Here is a 21,930-nt window from a genome sequence, read left to right as displayed (position 1 = left end):
TTCTTGATGATTTTTTTTTTTACTGTGCTAAGTTCAATGAAACCTTTCACAGAGTTATAACAAAACATATATTCATACACTAAAATCAAGATTGATTTTAAAATTAACATCTAGAATCAAAACAAGATAACATTTCCAAAAATAGTGCCTAAATCATTTACACCATATTGCAATTTAACAATCTCAAAACAATCTGAAAACATTTTACCAAACATGATAATGTGCAAAGTGCAATGCAGAGAGGCTTGAATTCTGGCAATAGGTCCAAAAATCCACACTCTTGATTCGATCATAATCAGGAACAAAAAGGCCCAGATTGCACATATCCAGGCTGCCCAATACCTAATACTCAGTCGTCGCATCTTTGGCTGTCTCAAGCACATGTCTCAGTTTGCAGTCTCATCATTATCTATTATCCAGCGTGATCTTCAATTCAGGACCAATCACTGTCAAGACTGTAGCTGGTTGGTGTGTAAGAGTAGGATCAGTATACTACAGATGGACTAGGACATTTTATCAGGCATCATTGGGAAATCTTAAATTTGTGAACCAACCCAGACACAGCTTGGTAAGACTTCAACCTTGATGAATGGGATTAGTACCCGGCAAAGGGGGTGTGGTGGCCTCCCAGTCAATAGGGAGGCTCAGAATGTGGGCATTAATTACCGCACGGTAATCGTGCTGCCCTGAGCCTCCTCACACTCGGGCTGTATTTATGGGCCCCGGGGGCATAACGTATGCAGTAATGGCCCGCAGACACAGGCCTAATGCCTAAATAGTTCATATTCCAATCCCAGATATCTAGTTTCTTTCCTCAAAGCTGCTTGAGCTAGTAATAATCTTTATCTGATGCCCCTATTTCAGTATCTACAGCTATCAGCCAACCAATTTATTTAAGTACCCATTCATTTAATTTAGCATAATTAATTTCAATGGAGGGCCTATTAATGGGTGCATTACTAACATTTTCTCCAAGATTGGTCAAGAGAACACATCTATTGGAATGAATTGCTTCCAAATATAGTTTCCCTCATCTTTTCGGGGCCAGAGCACTTAATGATGTAAGCCCCACTTCTAATCTAAGCAGTTCCATAGGTAGGGACTGCTTGTGGGGGGCGTTAAAATCCTCTTCCAAAATGTCCCCTCTAGGATATTTAACCATCTTAAATCGTTCAAAGTCATGTCTTCTAAGCCACATAAAACTGTGAACCAGAAACTCTGTTTATACAACAGTAGCACCCCCTTAAAATAATAACATGCTGTTCGTTTGACAAAAATATTGAACCATACGCTAAATTGGATCGCTCTTCTACATTTTGTCGCAATCATTGCCTTATAAACCAAGGTTGTTCCAAACTAGATACCCAAATAGATGTCTGCATATTCAATTATGCCCTGACGTATCTTACAAACTTTATTGGGCAGTTTGAGAATTGCATCTCGTCTCATGTTCTGATGCATACACACATATTTTTCTAGTGGTTCTCAATAGCCTTATTTTTGTATTATCAAAAAAGGCTAGATCATCTGCGTATGATTAGCATACTATATGATCATGACCAAGTCTAGTAACTCAATTTGTTACTGCCTGCAATCTCGCAGGAAGATCTGACAGAGATACGTTAAACAGGAGTGGGGCTTGCAGACAACCCTAATTTGCCCCCGTACTTGTGGCTACCCATTCAGAAAAATTACCCACACTACTTAATCTCAATTGAACCTCGGTATTGGTGTGCAACTGGATTATAATCTGAAGTAGATCTGGCAGACATCCTCGATACCTCATCTTCTTCCACATAATTCCACAATTTACTTCATCAGAGGCAGCCCAGACATCTAAATCCTTGCTTTGAAATTGACTCTGTTTAGGTGAATCAGCCTACCAATGTCTGATATTACTTTATTAAACTGTAATACTTGTCTATTCCTGAAGAAATACCTGAAGCATGCCTCTAATGGGGTGGTTACCTTCACATGGCAGCCAATTAAATTGGAAAATCAATTGCATCTCTGACAATTGCATCATTGGATTAATAGAAAGTCCAATTACTTTTTGGACTATTATGAGAGGTACTAAATCTATGCAACCACTTTTTTTGTGGTGTGTCCCAGGTGGCTAGGGTATTGCATATCAAGAGAATCATTGGTCTGAATGACCTTGCATCAGGCAGCTTTGCGCTGGGAATTCATAAATGGCATTATTCCTCCACTGTTGCACAAATAGAAGACCTAATTAAACAGATCAAACATTCCAGAGCACCTGCTGGGCCTGACAGTACATGTACTGTATTATTAAAGATATCTACAGCTGTCTGTCCTGAAACCTTACATGGGCTTTTTCATATGAATAGTCACATTGGTGTTTAACCGTTATATTGGACCCACAGCTGCATTGTACCTGTTTATAGAAAGGGCCCTCATAATAATACTGTGAATGACTAAATCCTGGCTATGTTGGATGCTACAACAAAAATATTTGCTGATTATCTGCTCTATGAACCAAATGCTTGGATTGCCCAGTCTACCATTATGCCTAAATACCAAACTAGCTTCAAAAAAGAGCATAGCACATTAGATAATATACATTATTTTCAGTTGTATAATCTGCCTGGTGCATATGTGAGCAAAGTGTGTAGGTTGTATACATAGATTTCAGCACAGCTTTCGATACAATGGTAAGAAATTAATTATGGGCTAAACTAGAAGGCTGGAAAATCACCCTGGCCTGTTGTTCATGCATGAATATTGCTCTCCATGCTAACCCTGTGTCAAGATTCCAAATTAACCAGCAAGGCGCGGTCATGGACTGAGTACATACGTTTTCTGCATTGAAGCAGGGTTGTATGTTGGCCCACATTTTATTTCATTCATATTCAGTGGACTTGTCTGGTGCTTTAGCCATTGACAGAGACTGCCCTCCCAGAGTTGGGGGGAGTATCTGCAGTGGTTGGGTTATGTGGATGATTTGATCATTATGGACCTCACCCCACTTGGCTTACAGTGTCAGTTTAAACAGATATCTAAATATTCAGCGCAGAATGGGCTGAAAATTAACATCAGTAAAAGTATTGCAGCAGGTGGATGCCGTGATGAATGTATTGTATTCGGGAAATGTTACTTTTTCCCCCTGTCTCTTTCTCTTAAAGATTCTTACATTTACTGTATTGATGTGCATGGCCATTAAGTGTATTCTGGTAAAAAACAATATCTCTTTTTTTTAAAAAGTGATTTGAGCTTGTTACTGAATATTAAGACTTATTCAAGTCAACTCTTGACCACTGCATGAGCTATTCAGTTTTGATGCATTGCATCCTACATCCTACACCAATGCAAAAGTAAACCCCACTGAACCCTCGCTACTGCTCCTGCAGTCATAACCATGCCCCAAGTCAGACAACAAGTGCCCTTCACGCCCCTCAGTGAACAAGCTAGGAGAACCCCCTCATGATCCCATAGCAATGCCTGCAGTCTTTCCTCACCCCTGCCATCTGCAGCCCAGATCCACTATCATTCACCTTGCAACAAATAACAGTCAAGGCTTACACATTGTCATCAATACTCACGCCTTTCAGTACCCCATCAAGGCAGACACCAACAACCATGAACCCTACACTGCTCTACCCTACACCATTTCTCACGGCACTTCAACTTAACCCACTCATCTATACTAAATTGCAGCCACAAGCACATAGCCCTACTACCCATACCAAGCCCACCTCCCTCTGGAAATCCACCAACAACCACATAACCACTCTCAGAAGCCATATTACTTATCCTTATCCCCCCCACACCCACCTGACTTGTGTGACTACTCCACATCCATCCCATCATGCACAGGTGGCAGAGAGAACTAACAGGCTACTCTCTTGAAGAAGTGCTCAACACACTGCATATGCCTACGACCACAACCTGACTACCACAGCAAGCACCTCCACTCATGCATCACAACACTTACCCCTTCACACAAGAGCTTGGTCCCCCACCCCTTTGCCTCCACACCCCTTCTGTGCACTTATCAATGCACGCTCTGTAACCGTCCATGCCACAGACATCAGAGATCTGATTACCAACCTTGACCTAGACATGCTCGCCATTACTGAATCATGTCTACACCCGGCTGCTAGACCAGTACTCGTCATTGCCATCCCAGAGGCCATACCATGCTTCGCTGCGATTGCCCTTCACATAAAGGATGTAGAGCTGTCTTCATCCAGAGACATGCCCTCCAACTTTTTACTCCCCACCAATGCCTCCTGCACACACAAAATACTCAGTGCGAAGCTCCTAGTATCCCCCAATTCCACATCCACATCACCTACCACCCTCCAGGCTCAATGAAAACTTTCAAAGAAGACATCTTCCATGTTATAAACATGAGCATCAAACCCACCTCAAAAATACTCATCATGAGAGACCTGAACCTAGGCTTTAACAAACTCAAAGTTAAAGATACCATCAATCTTACCAAATCTTTAAACTCTCTAGACTTCACACAATGTATGACCAGCCAAACACGCCAGCTAGGCAGAACACTTGATTGAATTGCCAATATCAACTGCCCGATAACCATCACAGACAACATCCTCAACCTATGGTTTGACCACCACACCATCACCTTCAACATACCTGTATGCACTCAACAGACTAGCACCACTACCCCACTCCCACATGCACTCCCCCGATGCTCCCATAACCTTACCAAGGGTTGGCCTTCTCCCCTGATTACTTGCAGATCGCGCACTCTCCAGTGACTACCTGCCTGCTAATCCCACCAATCTCCTTAGTGTAGAGGAAGAGCCAAATAACTCCTGCCAGAAGCTCCTCCCCCATGTTGCCTATATGTTGGAAACCGGAAATTGTGACATGCTCAGTACCAGTGAGGATGCCTATACCGCAAATAATTCTTGAGAAAAGCTATCCATTGAGAAATCCCTGTATGCATTCACGAAGAAGTAATGGTTCTCTGGAAAAAGTCCCTGAAGAAGTATGAAAATGAATAAGAAATAAGACTGGTGACATCACATGAAGGAGTATTGACACATTCAGAAAAGACACAAATGAAGAAATATAGGATCTGAGGATGGGGTATCGAAGAAATGCAACATTTCGGGATCAAAATGAAAATTGATCGTGCAAAGAAACACTGAAGAAAATGTCATTTTACAATTGTACAGATGCTGCAACGCAAGTAAACAAAGTAATCCTAAGGCTTGTTACATAGTGAATCGATTGCAGCTATGCGTCAATTTATATACATAGGAATATATAGTCTCTGAAGGGTCCACAATGCACCTTTAGCAAACTTAAACCCTGTGAATGGAAAGGGCTTGAAGTGTGCCGCAGCTGAAAATAGCTGATGGCGAAGCCGAATTCAAGAAAGGCTGGCTTGCCCAGCACCAAAAGACAAGGCCAATGTGAGCCAAGTTGTCTCTCAAGAAGCTTCATGAACATGAGAACGAAGCAATCTTCTGTTTGAGGTTTAATGGAAAAACAAAGAAGGTGCCAAGAGTTCATCATTTAATAGTATTTTATGCAACAAAGCGCTTGAAAATGTGATCTCCAGTCACATGTTCAGATAGAAATAGACTGTGGGTGAGCTACACCAAAACCAGAAGCTAAGACCATGCCACACTCCCTTTTATTCTCAGGCACAGTGAGCCTCTACAAAGCCAAGTTCAAAGTTGAATTGAAAGACAGACCGCAGGAGTGATGATAGATCTTGGGCTAATTGGGTGGGGAGGCATGACCAGTCCAACCCTGCCAGCACCTGGGGTGACCAGCTTGCGTGCTGCTAACAAGTGGAATATTCCTGAAGGGTATAAGCGTGAAAACCAATTATAGAGGGCCACGTATTAAAGAGCCCTGTAGCGTGTGTAACCAATAGTGTGTTGAGTATTAGTATGACACAGAAGATGACTTGTACTTGCGAATGGGCTTAGTTGTCCACCTGGTTTTAGAGACCCCATCACAACCTCCGTCAGTATGGAACATATACATAGATGTTCTCTTTAAGCCTATCACATCCCCTAGTATGTTTTATTAGTTTGCCATGTAGGATGACATCAGTATTGACACATTTCTAGTATAAGAATGTTATTTTTTCATGTGATGCTTTGAGAGAAATCGAGCGAATGTCCATTGATGTCTGTTGTAACTCCCTGTTTTAGATAAGTGTTAATAAAACAGTACTGAGTTTTGCCAACTTCCTGAGTCGGTGTGATTATTGATGTATGAGTACGTTCTGCATTCCCATCCATCTCTAGGTATTACTACCACATATTAAAGGGCCACAGGTCCCAGGGTTCAAAACTCTGCTGTATTATAAGCAATCAACGCCATTGCCCAACTCACACCTCGGAAGGCCAAACCTACCACTCACAGTAATTCCTGGTTAATTCTCGAACTTCACTACATGTGTGTCAAAAATACACCTTGGAAGCTAGCTGGCCCAAATCCCCCACAGTGACCCACAAAATGTACTTCTCAAATTATGCCAAGGAATACAAGCAGGACATCTATACAGCCAAAGCAACCACTATCAACAGCAGAATTGCCCAGGCCCACTCCAATTCGTGGGAACTGTTCTCAATCCTACAAGAGCTAGAAACCCCAACAAAACACACAGGGACAGCTTCACCAAAGATGATGCCTGGTTCCAAATCAGCTAAGATAGCATCACAAATAAAATCACCACCCTCCAGTTTTAAATGTAAACAAAACAAGTTAACATCATGGTAAGGAATTCTACTCCTGACCCCACACCCATCCCTATCCCGAACTCACCCCCATTAGCTCCATCTCATTTAGCTTCATCCCTGTCACAGAAGACAACATAACCAAGACCATTGCTAGTATCAAGCCCTTGAGATGTCAACGTGACAATGCCCTGCCCCACTCATCAAGAAGCCTCACTTGACCCTACCACACCCACAATCTACTGCTCTATCACCAGTGTCCCATTCCAATTAAAAGTCCTGGACCATGCCTCCTACATACAAATACAATTGTACCTAGAAAACAACAATATCCTAAGCCCATGCCATCAGGAATCCGTCCTGGTCATGGCGCAGAATCAGCGCTCCATAAAAAACAAATGGACAACCTCCTTTTACTTCCGCTCGAACTGTGGGCAGCATTGAACTTGGTTAACCAGCAAACACTCTGCCCCCACCTCACCACTGTTGCCAACTTTTCACCTGAAGCAACCAACTGTGTCACCTCCTTTCTAGCAGACAGACTGCTTGAGTCTATGAACGGAACACATTAGCCATCCCCATACCAGTCCCCTGTGGAGTCTCTCAAAACTCCTGGGTCTCCCCTACCCTGTACAACATCTACACCAAACCCCTCTTTGACCATTTGGATGGCCTCTGCATTTCCTATACCAACTATTCCAATGAAGCACACATGTTCCTCCCACTCTCAGGTAATCACTCTAAAACACAATCAACATCAAGAAAATCTCTGACACCACACAATTCTGGATGGCCACACACCAACTCTGTCCTTAATGTTGACAAGGCTTAAATCCTCCTAGTGGGCCCGCCCTCATGACTCACTAAACTGGACCTTGGCTTCTGGTACTTCATCATCAACACCCTTACCATCTCAGTCTCTACTTCTGGCAAGACTTTGAGATTCCACCTCAGCATGATCCAGCACGTCAATGCCATCACATCCTCAGCTTCGCACAGCACCAAACCACTGAATGCAGCCAAGCCTTCCTTGCCTCACAAGAATGCCTAACCACAGCTTGAGCAAAAATCACCTCCTGACTACTGAAACTCTCTCCTAGCAGGTACATCAGAGCGCAAACTGAACAAACTCTAAATTATTAAAAACAATGCCATCGCTGCCACCATGAACCTGACCAAATGGGACTTTTGTCAGCCAACAGGAAAGCCGCCACTGGCTACCCATTAGAGAGCAAACTAACTTCAAAATTCTATCCATTACCTACTGTTACCTCGCCAACTTTGCCCCACCCTACCTTTCCCAGAGGATCACCTAATACACTTCATCCAGACCTATAAAATCTATCTAAAGCCATCGTCTGACCATCCCACGTTTCATGCGCAAGACAGCTTGAGGCTCTAGCTTCCCATCCATTGCAGCTCGCCTATGGAACGTCTTGCCGCCACACCGGCGAGCCAAAAGTGCATACTGATCATTCAGGAGACAACTAAAAACCAGACTATTCAACCAAAACTGTACTTGTAACTCATTTATTCATTCTCTTACCCTTGCTCCTCCTCCTCTGCCTTTTTTCCCACACTTCACTCCGTAACTAGCACACAAATGTTTGCTGGTTTTGAGCGCTCTACAAATGAATAACATAAGAAATAAATAGATTATTTGCTATACATGTGTGGTAAAGCCTACAAGTTTGTACGTGAATGTGTTTCACCTGCTCTGAACATTTTATTCATGCTTGCATATGCTTTTGTTCATGACAAAACCAAATAATAAAGCAATTTACTAGTACCAGTTGACTTTTCCTGTCTAACAAGTCTTCAGAAAATGTTGATCTTTCAAATCGTTAATTTATTTGGGACTATCCTAACACTTCTCCAGTCACAGTTGATTTAAAATATAGAACTATCTATTTCTGGACTCAATATCTTAATAAACTATGTATATTTACAGGGCCTGCCGTAGAGGGGCTGTAGTTATGGTTAAGTTGCTCAAACCATAGAAAGAAAAATTTTAGGGGGGCTTATAACTTTAGCGCTCTTTGATGAATCCTCACCAAACTTTGCAAAGAAAGTATAAGGCCACCTCAAATGATTATGCAGTTTAGTGTGATTTTGTTAAGGGTGGGCAAAGTTATCGTGGGGTCCCAAAATGTGTGAAATCCTCATAGACATAATGAGAAAAAAAAGGTTTGCTCATGCCTAGAACCTAAACCGCCGAACGGATTTGCACCAAACTTACAAAAGTGTGCTTTTGCAAATTTGGTGTAAATACATCCCATTGTTTTTTTTTAATAAAACGGGCGATTGGTGACTTCCGTGGATGCATTTCCTGGTTCGGTATCTGCGGAGACTCTGGACGAATCAGACAGTAGCATGGTGTTCGCGGACATCGACTGAGCATGCTGATTGGTTCTTGAAAAATGTGAGCTGCTTGAAACTTTTTGAAATGGTCCCCACATTGGATCCGTGGACCACAGCATTTTCCCGCAGGCAGAGGAGTGAGAAAAAACTCTATGGCTGAAACTGTGTCTGGGAAAGGTGGGAGAGTGGAAGGAAAAGTTAAAATGGAGTAATTTTTAGTAGGTAAAAAAGGCTGTGTAGGTGCCACCAAATCCACGGTCAATGTTACTGTCTGCGGGCGTACTCTACGCTGCGAATACAAACATGTGTCTGCGAACACGAACATGTGTTCGCGGACACATGCATGTGACTGAAGATGCTACTGGGATTGGGAGGGTTCTGTGTGTTTGTGAATGTACACATATATTATTAAAGTAGCGAGTGTAACTAATATGTGTGTGTTTGGAATAAAATATGGTTCTTAGTTGTTACTGAAGTGGTTACACAATAGCTAAAGTGTATAGTTGTTTGTGTGGCAAGGTTATACATTTTTGAAGATTATAGTTGTGATGGTGTTTAATGTGTATATTTTTGGGGACATGGTTGTATGGTTGTGGACAAAAGTAAAAGCAAATGAGATGAGCCATGTTATTTGAATGTGTATGTTGCATATGTATGATATGGCTGAATTCTAGGGGGTACATGAACCTGTCCACTGGCCACACCAATAGTAATATGTATATAGAAATGATAGCTACTCGAACGTGAATATAGAGTATTTGTAATATGGTGGAAGGATATTATTGAAGAGTATGTAGTATGTATAATCAGAATGGTGAACACTGCATATGGCTAGAATATTGTGTCCCCAGTGATTTTGGCCAAAGTAGTATCTTGATAGCAATTTATAGTGGGGATGGATGCTCAGTTGAATATTGTAAGAAGGCTGTAAATGAGAATTGTAAATGTAAAGACTGGAGGGGGTATCTGTACTTCAGCCCTCTATATGGCAGAGCAGAGGCACAGAGCACCCCTGCCAAGGTTCTCTATGTGCTAGCAATGGAAGAGCAATCAATCTGTCCCTTGTTCGCATCACACAGAAGGGCATTCATTCAGGCATGCAGCCAATCAGGCGCACATCATTCAGGCTATTCACTTCCACCCAGACACCCATAACAAAGAATGTGGATTTGGGCAAGCACCCAGCCTTTCAGCACACCACACTGAATTCATGTCAGTTGCAGGCAGGGCTGCCTCATTCATCATGTCACACACACAGAAACCAGACACCCATAACATATAATGCATATTGATCACCCACACTATTAACCTAGGTCACACCCCAAAGTGTACTCAACACAACACATAAAGACAATGTGAAGGCTCCAGCCAGTCTGGACTGGACTTCCCCACAATACCATATATGGTTCTTCTACCCAACAGCCAGTCAGGGGAAGGGGCAGATTCAGGGCTTCCCAGCAGTTTGGGAAAACAAGGTAACAGGTAATAGAAACAAAGAGGCCCCAGGGGCAATATTGCCTTCTAACAGGAATCCACTGATTCCTATGGCAGTGCCTGGGCATCCCAAAATGGAGGATACTCAGAGCACCTGTCACATTCAGCATGGAGCTGCCACCAGTCCATACCCTGCTCTTTGGGCAACACACAGGTGCCCAAACAGATACACTAGATGTACAGAGCTGTACCCCCAGACATTAGTGTTGTACGGGTATCCCCAGGGTCTCTGTTCACCATGAGGAAGAGCTGCACTGCCAGGTGTCCCACTGGATCCCTGTGCAGAAAACACAGAACACACATGATGAGGGTGTACAAGACAAGGACATGGAGGCCCTGTCCCTCCAATGCATTTCCAGCATCAGAGTGGACACTGGTGAAACACATAATAATTTCTCCTTACTAATAATGGCTACAGTAATATGCTGAGAGTAATTGACACTGGTTGTGGATAATTACTTGAATTTGGTAGCAAGTCTGGAATCTGTGCTTGTTTCTATGTAAAAAAAAGTATAATTTGTTAAACAACACACTTTGAAACATTTAATTACATACAGTTGCACATATAGATTAACCTTTTTGACCCTCATAAATACTACATTGTATGTACTATGTTTGGAACATTTGTGATTGGTACATTGTTGTTGTATTAATCACTGGATCATTTGGAAAAAACAATCCAAGGTGGGTTGAAAAGAACATACTGTATACAGACACAATTTGTGGCATTTACAAGCTTTTAAAGTGTACTTGTTACATAATACATGTGTGTGTTTGCAGTAGTTAGATGCACACTCTAACTGCATTGGATTTTAAAAATACTAGTGTAGTACTATGGATGTATTATGTAAGTATAAGTGTGATGGTATGTTTGAAGTGTATTGTAATATAGGCTAAGTATAAAGGAGTTAGATACCCATCGGCATAGTCTAACTGTATTGGATTTTAAAAGTACTATTGTAGTGTTATGAATGTATTTTGTAAGTGTAACTTTGATGGTATGTTTGAAGTGTATTGTAATAAAGGGTACGTTTAAAGTAGTTAGATACCCATTGACGTATTCTAACTGTGTACTGTAGTGCACTTTATTGAGTACATTTTGGTTGCGAGTGTAGTATGTATGAATTTGTTAGATTTGTTGGTAACCTCTGTTTTTGAGTAACGGAAGTGTTGTTACGTTCTAACTAACCAACTTTATTTTACAAATGCAGAATAGTGGCATGGCAACAGTGTGGTAAATTATGTCTACTGTTGTGAATGTTTATTTGCTAAGGGATACCTGGCCGTGTGTAAAGCTAGTGAGCCTACATTTATTTTTTGTAACATCTGTATTGCACCGTTGAAGCATTAGTATGACATATGGTCATGTGAATTTATTTGAATGCTGGAGTGATTCTCTGCATTTCAAAATGAGCATAATATGCCATGATTTGCATTTTTCAGAAGCTGGTGAAATGGAATGGATTCAGAATTTGGTATGAATACATACACACACATTCATTAGTAATATGCTCTTGTGAAACATGGTTGGAGAGAGCGCATGTATGTTTCCACGTGCATGAAAGCTGTAAGATTCAATTCACAGGGACGCTTATTGGTTTCTAGTACTTGTACTAAGTACATTAGGAATTCTTGTGGATATTACTGTGTGTTTATAGTGAATTTTAATATTACAGCAGAGTAATCCAATTCTTGTCTTATACCTGAAACAGTGTATGTGCTGTCAGGATTATTTCTGGCATTTGTATGGAGGATGAACATTTGCAAACAGAACTGGTCTGGTCTGTTTAAGTAAATGGTGTAAACAATTGGTGGCAATTGTAAGAGAAGATTGATTGCTATGTATGCATAGCATACATTTTAAAAAAATGTTTAGTGGTATTGCAGGGAGATCTGATATAGCTTATGTTTTCATTAGTTTTCTTTTTAAAATGTTTGTTTTTTGAGGTACTGGGCCTCATTCCGAGTTCGGAGGTAACCACTCCGCTATTTGCGGCATGGCTGCCTCCGAACTCATCCAAACTCCGGCCTGGTGAATGGGCTAATTACCGGTCCATTCCGAGGTATGAGGGACCTGTAATTCCCCATTCACAAGGGCCATTCCCCATCCCCATTTGAGCCCCCATAGGGGTCAATGGAAAGGGGGAAGGTGGCAATTACGGTACCATAAATTATGGTACCGTTATTGACCCCGGAGTCCCTTTGTGGGTCCCATCCTTAATACCTGTTAAAAGCAGGCATTAAGGAAGGACCCGCAAAGGGAACTCCTAGTAGGGCGGTAAGGGTTTAACGGCACCGGTCTCGTTACCGGTGACCGTTAACCCTTACCGCCCTACTCGGAATGAGGCCCACTGTGTACATATCTAGATGGGGTGTACAGTGCACATAGCCAGTTTTATTCTAGGATGCAAGGAATGTTGGTGTTGACTTTGTTTGCATCATAGGCCATTGAGTCTACAGAGATGTGAAAGTGCTACGTACCTCATCCCTTCTTTGAAGACTGTGCTGACAATGTCGATCCCTGTGTGGTCTAGAGTTAGATCTTGGAACTTATGTATAGTGACAGCATATGCAAGACATAGAGAAAATTGTTCTCTGTGTACATACATGTCTTTGAAAGAAAGGAAGTGTGCTATTGTGCGGCCTACTCATTTAGCTTCTGCAAGTTTGACAAAGTGGATGTTGACAAACTGAATTTTGTCATGTGGATATGTTTGGAAGCCAGCAACTTTACCAATTGCTGCATTGACTAAACTTTGTTCTATGTCAAGGTTATGTTTTGAATTATTCTGAAGTTTAGATGAAGAGTTAATAGTTTTTCTAATCCAGCTGTGTTGGTGATACATTTTTTCCAAGCTATTAGTCATGCTGTTGCTTGTTGACACATTGGTAGTGGCATTCCTTGCACTTCTAGTTTATCTTTGGAGGTGATATGCACTATAGTTTGCATTTCTTTTATGACCATTGGATAGTTGGATTGGCTACAGCTTGCAAGCATTGGCAATAAGCACATGGATTTTAGATGTTGCTGAGTTAATTGTTCCATGGCATCAGGGGCAGATGTCTTGCATCATTAGTAAGCAGACCAGTTATAATGCTTTTTAAAATGTTAGCATAGGTTAGATCTGCAGACTGACACTTGTTTTGAGTTTGTTTTCTGTAACACAAATGCTGCCAGAGATGTATATTCCCAATGCTACCAAGTGTATTGCTGCATTCTTTGTATTCTAATGTTTTGAAAACAGGTTGACCTTTTACTGGTGTTAACTGTAGGAGGACTCCAAAAACAATAATGTGTTTTCCTCCTAACAGTTGTTCCCAGTTGGTTTTTAGGACGTCCTGCACTCTAAGATGAATTAAAGCCAGCATGAGGTTAGAAACCATGCTTAATTGATCAGCCACGAGGACTCTCATTTTGTGCAGAATTCTGCATCCTTTAGTAGCAGCTTCTGCTGACAATTTGTAGTATTCCAATTTTGTTGGTTTTCTACTGGGGGGAGAAGTAGGAGGAAGCAAACCGAGGTCAAAAATCCAAAAGAGTCAAGAAATCCAAACGGACGCGTAATGCCAAACAGGTTGCAAAGAACAGCTGTGAAGCAGCAAGTACACAGAGAGCCGTGTTTAAATACTCGTGCTTCTGTCGAACTGTCACATCACGTGAGTGGATTACCAGGTCACGTGAGCACACAGCGCTGGCCACGTGACGCAGAAGCATAGTAGCGTTCCGCCGATTACCTAGGCTCCAAGGAAGCTGCCAATGCAAAAAAAGGACGCAACCTGGAGAGCGTTCTGTTGCGGGTGAGGCGTGCATGTGCACGCGAGTCATCAGGAGGCCCACGTGTGTGCCGGAGTGTGAAGGGGGAATAAGATGGGACAGAGGGAGCGGGGTGAGCTATAGTGATTCTAGAGTTTTGGGCATGGGCAGGAGTGGCAGTATTGTCAGGTGTGTGTACAAGGGAGAGTGTGACAAGCTACTAGTTTTAGTTTCATGTTTAAGTCCATCTTCAATTTCCTCAGTGACTTCTAGGTAAATTGTGAGTTGTACATCATTCAGCTATGATTTGAGCACTGGCACGTCTTTTTTAGATTGTCCAAATTGATACATGTGGGGTGATTCATGGAATGATTGTGTGCCAAAATGTGTGGTGCAAGCGTGAAAAACACAGCGCACACATGCGAAAGGCACGCGTGCGCCCGTTTCCCAATTCATGGAATGTACTGCGCGTGGCTTACCTGGGACCTGCACCGAATCCATGCAAGGCACACACGTCACTGCGACATCCCGAAACCTGTGCGTGAAGCAGCCAATGAACGCGCACAATATCCAGTGTACACACATAAAATGGGGGAAGATCATGCGGAATGGGGAACAATACGTGAAAATGTGGGCATAACGGGGGAAGTCCAGCAGCTAAATCCCCGCAATGGCGATATGCGCGCCAACAACACATATTCATGGAATTGAACTGGGTAAACCCGCGCAAGCCAAAACACACGCAAAGCCGGAAACACCCCTGCCGCGCGAAAGCAGGTGGAAGTGCCCCAGTGCAGCCTGAAAGTGCGCGCAAACAACAAACAAGCATATACAGCTACAATGAATGTCCCATTTCTCGCAGCAGTCATCATGGGACACCGCAGGAGGAGTAGGATAGCCAGGGCCCGCATTTTCTTACCCAATAACAGCCTTTTTGGCATGCCTGATGACAAGGTCTATGGCAGGTATAGGTTTCCACCTCATATCATCCTACATCTGGTCACTGTGTGGGAGGATGACCTCACATCACCCACCTTGTGCTCCCAAGCACTGAGCCCCTTAGGAAAAGGTGCTAAATGTCCTGCATTTTTTAGCCACTGGGTCATTTCGGCGGACAACTGCCATAGTCGGGGCGTCTCACAGGCCACTCAGTCATGCTGCCTACACCAGGTGTTGGCAATCATGACTGCACGCCCCTCAGTCTGCAGGCACATATACATGCCCAGAACTCCAGCAGAAAGGCAGGCCATGGTCCAGGACTTTTACGGGGTGGCACACTTCCCCAAAGTGCTTGGTGCCACTGATTGCACCCATGTGGCCCTACGTACACCTAAGGCCACTGAGTACATCTATCACAACCACAAGCACTGGCATTCCATCAATGTGCAGATTGTATGTGATGCCAAGGAAATCATCACCTCCCTGTATGCACACTATCCTGGGTCCACCCATGACAGTTTTATATTCAGAATGTCAGCCCTACACCAGGACCTGGAAGCTGGGAGGCATGGCAAAACATGACTCATTGGTGAGTACAAATGCTTGTGCACATGCATTCATGTCACACACAAATACACAAACACAAAAAATGACAACCATTATCACCTCCCCAGGGGACAGTGCCTACCCTCTGAGCACCTACATGATGAACCCATGATGAACCCAATACAGAACCCCATCACACCACCCCAGGTAAGATGCATGTCACGTTTCCGCTCCCTTGACTGCTCTGGTGGGCAGCTACTATATTTGCCCCCAGTAGTGTGCAGGATCATTGTGGCAGCATGTGTCCTGCACAACGTTGCAACCCAGCGGGGCGTACCAGTGGACATGGTGGTGCCCCCACATCCCCAACCACACGGACGGCTGCTGCACATGGGATGGGAAAGGGCACGTGGTGAGGTAGCCTGTACCCAGCTTGTGGCTACATTTTTCACCTAAACCCCCACCTCCCCCTCCGCAGAGTGCACACAGACCTGGCACATTCCAGGTGACAATCGATGATGACAAAGGGACAGTCAACTGTCACAACCTTAACACCCTGAGAATGTGTCCTTGGAATTTCAGCATTGTGTGCATCCCTAGCCACTTGAACAAACACAATCCTGTGTGATCAAAAGGCACACATCCAAGCTACTGATTCCAACCCCATGCAAAATAGCACATCCAAATGCTGCTATATCACCTAAACCCCCCTCAACCCCATTTTACCCACCTGACACACCATGCCATGGCATGCAATGTAAAAACTACAATAAAAATATCAACACACATGACACAACTGTCACAAAGTGCACCGTCAATAATGGAAACAGGCGACAGACAATCCCCTCAGACACAGACTCTTAAGATAATAGTGAGCAAAAATATCCAACCTATACCAAAGGCACGTAAATGCATGCCACCAAAGGTCTGAACCCAAAAACCTTGAACCTTCGGTGGCATGCATTTCAGGGAATCCCAAAAAAGAAAAGGAAATGTGGGTGTCGCGGGGTTGTCTGCCTCAATACCCCGCTCACTACACAACACAGTACAGTGAGTGGTGTTTGCGGCCTGGAAACCCCTGCAGCTGCATAAAAAACAAAACCAGTTCACAATCACAAAAGTCAATGTGAACTTGTGCAGCAGGGACACAGCATGTCTCAGAAGGCAAGTAGTGTGTGCGCGGGTGGATGTTGGGGTGCTCTTGGGGGTCGGGCTGGGGGTGTGTTGTGTGTGTTGTGGGGGTGTTTGCAGGGCTATTCAATGCATGTTAGCATGGGAAATGCATGAAACTACAGTGTCGCGTACATTTGTCCATGTGAACTACTCTGTTGTGCACACATCTGCAACGGAAACATATTGCCGATCCCGTGACACAGCATAAGAAAAAAACAACATAGGACTATCAGTTTACCAGCATAACATATCATGAACACAGGACCCAACAGTGACAATGTCAGACAGTGAGGAAACACCATAGCTAAAGGGGGCATGGGACTGCATACAGCATGAAGTGCATCAACAATGAATACAGTCAAGGCAATACATGAATAAGCAAAATGAAATCATACACAGTCAACAATATACTCACCAAAATGCAGTCTGACCATGCACTGGAGAAACCATCATGAATCCCCACTAGGGGTGTATACACAAGTTGGACTTAAGACTGGCCACAGATAAGATGGAAGTCCAAAGCCTCTGTGTAAGTTACTGTCACACAGTGCCATCCTTGCAAGCCCATGGAAAGGGGAAGCAGGAGTGGCATATGTGATCCCAAGCCACAAACACAAACACGAGACAAGCCTGTATGGGCCCAGCTGGAACACACAGTGGATGCCATCGAATGCAACATAGCACGACACTGCAACATAAATGGACAATCAAAAAAAAATTATAATGGCCATAGTGGACTGGGTGGGGGGGCCTACAGCCAGGATGCGGGAGGTGCAGGGTGCACCTCAACACCCACATGTGTCGATGGTGAGACTAAAAAATAAAATCCTCCATGCGTTCATGGTCTTCACGACCTGACCTGAGTGAGAGATACGTCGTCGTCGTCTCCCCCTGGTTGTACATCAGGAGGTGCGTGTGGCACAGGTGCCTGACCGTGCATAGCCCCAGCAAGCCCATCCACGGGAGCAAGCATGCAGGCCTGGTGAGACTGTTCCTGCAGGAATATGGCACGAAGGTCCCCATGCAGCACCTCACATGTAACAGGGAGTTCCTCTTGCAAGGACGCACGTGTAACACATAATTCTGCCAGGGAGGCCTCACGTGACAGACAGACCTCCTCCCGGCTTGCATGGAGTTCAGCCAAGAGTGTGCGTTCCAGCTGCTCCATCCTCTATTCTGCCCGTGACCCCTGGCCCACAATGAGTGCAGCCAGAGTAGGGCTGAGGGAGGTGATATCTTCCCTCAGGGCTTCCCTGTGGATCTGTGCCTCAGCAGCAATAGCTGAGGGCAGAGCCACCAGTTCAGCCCGGCGGGCCCTGTTAAGGCCGCTGTGCTCAGCCTGAGTCAGCAGCACATGGACTGCGTTGCCTGCTGCTGGAGCCCCACCTACCTATCAGGGGGAGAATGGAATCAGCCACACATTCTGTGCCTTGAGCCATCATCTCAATCGCTCACCCCTGTTGCTGTGCAATGGCATTCTCCCACCCAGTGTTCCCCTGGTGGCACACAGCCAATGGATTGCTGGACACCACACCTGTTGGGCCCAAGGAGACGTGGTCCTTGCTGTGCCGGCATTGCTTGTGGCTGCAGGACTGCATTCCTCTGTCAATCTTCTGCCCCAGGAACAGGAGCAAGTGGTGTGGAATTTGACCCTGCACCTATAACCACGAGAGGCCGACATTCCAATACTGACTGGCCCCTTCAGGGTTCTACCCCCACTGCCGGTGTGGCGGACAAAACAGAATCCACTGCAGGATCACCCACCGTCGACGGCATGGATTCATGAGCATCCGATTCAACATCAGAGTCAGACAGATCCTCAGAGCCATACCCAGAGGCATGCCTGGACAGGATGGCCTGGAGAACCAATGGATGTTCATGGCCTACCACCCCACGACCACTACTGGTGCATGGTTGTTGACCTGAACACTCCACCCTGTCTGCCATCTCCTTCTCCTCTGCTTCCGATGCCTCATCACCTGTAACAAAATAAAAAACACATGAGTACACATGTCAGCAGCACATACCACACACATAAACAACACAATATTGACAGCCAACACATGAAGCAGCGATGTAACACTCGACACACACTCCAGCATGCATGCAGTGACAATGAAATGGAAGGGACCATGAAAGCAGACATGGATGGTGTCAAATGTGAAGGCCACACAAGTACTGCATGTTGAATATCACCTGCATCACACACAGTCTACTGGCAGGCATAGATCCTAGCCAAAAATGACAGATGGCAACAAAGAGATGGCACGTAGCATAGCCATGGCACCATTCACAAATAGCCATAGCAGTAAGTCAAATAGAACTGTCCATGACACATGTAAAATGCATGTCAACATGCACTACAAGAAAATAAAATATTAATATAATATAATATAATATAAGTACACGTGTCACAGGATGCAAGAACGCAAGTGCTTTGAAATACAGTGAAGGGAGGCACATGGATACACACATGCCAGGTCATTTTGACATCACACAAGTGAATAGGCATATTGAAGGGTGAAACATGGCTCAGAAGTGCGTGGGTGCAGTGCAGCATATGTGTACGTCCTGGTTAGGGAGAATTCTCCTAAAGGTGCTAATTCCCTCTACCTTAAAGCCCTCCAGCTCTTTTGCTATATTTTGGGACTTTGAACTTTTCATTTTCAATGTGTTTTCTGTGTGTATTTCTTTATAAATGGATTCTAAACAACTCCATAGGCACCATCTTTTTCTTGTATGTCACACAACACCTTCAGTGCAGTGGCCCAGGGATGTCTTTCAGACTTCCCAAGGTTTAAATACCTTCTCTGGGACTGACTACTGTCTCCCAGAGCATGTACAGTTAAATTGACTTTACTAGTCTTTTTAAATGTACAGACCCAGCACACACTATCCTCCTGTAGAGTGCTGGAGGGGTTGCCCTGGGTCTAAACATTCATGTAACAGTCAAATGTTACCCTTTCCCCTTGAAATGGCTGTTGTTAGTGGTTTTAGAACAAACTACCATGATTATTCCCAACCGCGAACACCGGTAGCTAAAAATCTGGTCAGCCATGTTTTTCAATATGGCACCCAAGACCTATCTGTAAAAACAGACTCCAATCAACTTTTTTCACTGTTTCTTTTAGGAAAGGTCCTTCTTGTGTTTAACTCTGCGCGCCAAACCAGGTTTGGTCCCTTTGTTTTCTGCCCTTTGGTGGGCTTCAGTGCTGAAGCCCTCCTCTGGCGCCTGAGTGTCTGGGGTGGACAGGATGTGAGGGAGGTGCCCAAAACTCCCTGTGCTTAGTCTCCAAGGAGACCTGAATGCACTCTGGTGTGATTGGCTGGCTGACTGTCTAGCAAGGACAGCCACCCTGCTGGGTGAGTGACAGCTAGGCTAGAATGAATTGGGGAAAACTGTTTAAAAGCAGGTCTCTGGGACCTGGAAAGCAGAGTCCACCATTGGAACGAAAGAACCGAAGACAAGCTGAAGGAAGACAACTGCTGCAACTCGTGGTTCAGCGGTGAAGCCCTGCTGAAGGTCCGAATTGCCTGAAACTCAGAAGCCCTTCAAGGATAACTTCTTCTCTTGAGCTGGTGGGAACAACCAACTTGCAAGCCACCTAGACACCATCTCTAAACTGGTCAAATTTTCTTCAGAGTGCTGTTGAAAACTGTATAGCCAGTGAGAAGGAAACAAGTTTGTGGACTTCAAGGCACTCACACCTTAAACAGACGTTTTGCCAAGCTTGTGGCCTCTTCCCTGGGCATTACAGGAACCTCCCAACATCCTCCTTCTTGTCCCCATGACTGAAGATCAGGAACAGCGAGATCTGCAGGAACTGCCAGGAACAACTTCCTCAGCTACAGCTTTTCTACATTTTAAATGTACTGTGCAATTGCGGTAAAGGAATCCTTTCTGCCGCGGTGAAAGTTTCTGAAACTTTCCCAACTTTGGATACTTGTTCTCCCTTAAACCGACATATAACTTTTTGTATGACCAACTATTTCTAAAAACAGTGGCAAAGACGCAACCGTTTACTATCAGAACTGTGCTATCCTATCCAAGACTCTGAACTATTGACTTTGGCCCAGGCCTATTCAATTGAACTGCCTCTTCTAGTGAACTATAACTATTTGCCCTGCCTATGAAAGTTGATTCTTATAAAGTTTGTCTTTCTATCGCTTTTAAAATTTACTGAAGTGCCATTTTGCTCCCACTTCAGCCTAACTTGTTCAGAAACTTTGGTTTAGTCTTGTAGTGTGTTATAGTGTGATATTGAGCTGATCTTGCAAGTGGAATGCTTTCTAACCAAATGTGTAAATAAATGTATAAGAAACCTTGAGTAAGTGTAACATCTGATACTGCACACTTCCCTCTTGAGATAAGTCTGGCTGCTCAGCCACTGCTACCACATTACTGTGTACTACAGGCTTCTAACAAAGGTGAAATTGTACTTACACCTGTAGTCTTAATTGTGTGTAGTGTTCCCAAAGGGTACTGCATGTGATTCTGTCTAACAGTCCGCAACTATCAACAGAACCAAAAACGTAGTGATGTCAATCTCGTGACATGACGGCACTGTAAGCACAAGTCCAGTCATGTAAAAAAGTGTTGGCACTGTTTTGTAGGGATGCACTTAACCCCCCCTTCCCCTGACCCCTGGGGAATGGCAGGGAAGCAGTGCATGGCTCTGAATGGCTGACCACAGTACTGAGAAGTTGCTGACAGTGTGGGCAGGTGTCAATTGCATCATCTCAGTCAACTGAGACTACAGCAAATGAGAGGGGCACAGAAAGCAGGACACATGAGGAATATACAGGAAGAAGCCACAACACCATTTGCCTAGAAGTGGGTTGGCTGTAACAGAGGGAGGCCTGTGCTCAACACAGACAAGAACCAACATGCGCATGATGATGAAGTGACCCTGAGTGAGAATGATATGGATGACCAAATACCATGAGACGGATAAAATACTGGAGATG

The sequence above is a fragment of the Ambystoma mexicanum genome, chromosome 4q (assembly GCF_040938575.1).
Source record: "Ambystoma mexicanum isolate Mex_15411 chromosome 4q, UKY_AmexF1_1, whole genome shotgun sequence".
Lineage (NCBI taxonomy): Eukaryota > Metazoa > Chordata > Amphibia > Caudata > Ambystomatidae > Ambystoma > Ambystoma mexicanum.
Note: the sequence above shows the minus strand (reverse complement) of the source record.